This window comes from Penaeus monodon, chromosome 19, assembly GCF_015228065.2.
Source record: "Penaeus monodon isolate SGIC_2016 chromosome 19, NSTDA_Pmon_1, whole genome shotgun sequence".
NCBI classification, from domain to species: Eukaryota; Metazoa; Arthropoda; class Malacostraca; order Decapoda; family Penaeidae; genus Penaeus; species Penaeus monodon.
The window spans coordinates 36,406,094-36,406,299 of NC_051404.1; the positions used below are offsets into that span (position 1 = coordinate 36,406,094).

The 206-nt window shown below is 30.1% G+C and overlaps 1 protein-coding gene across 1 annotated transcript in view; it reads left to right on the forward strand.

Annotated features, from left to right (window-relative positions):
• Positions 1 to 206, forward strand: part of LOC119585201 — a 19,387-nt gene that overhangs the window by 1,400 nt on the left and 17,781 nt on the right. The window lies entirely within an intron of this gene.

Genomic DNA, 206 nt, shown 5'->3' on the forward strand with positions numbered 1-206 from the left:
GAATTTGTCTTGCTAGTTAAAACTTACGAAGTCTTTCAATTTACACAATTTTACACTGAATTTTCCGTGTCATATCCAATCTTCAAAGAAACATCAGACAATTTAAATTCAATTGTTATTATGTTAAGGAATAATTCCATCCCAGACTTTCTCAGAAATACATAACCCTTTTACAAAATGCATCTCAGTATCTCTTTCTTGGAAAG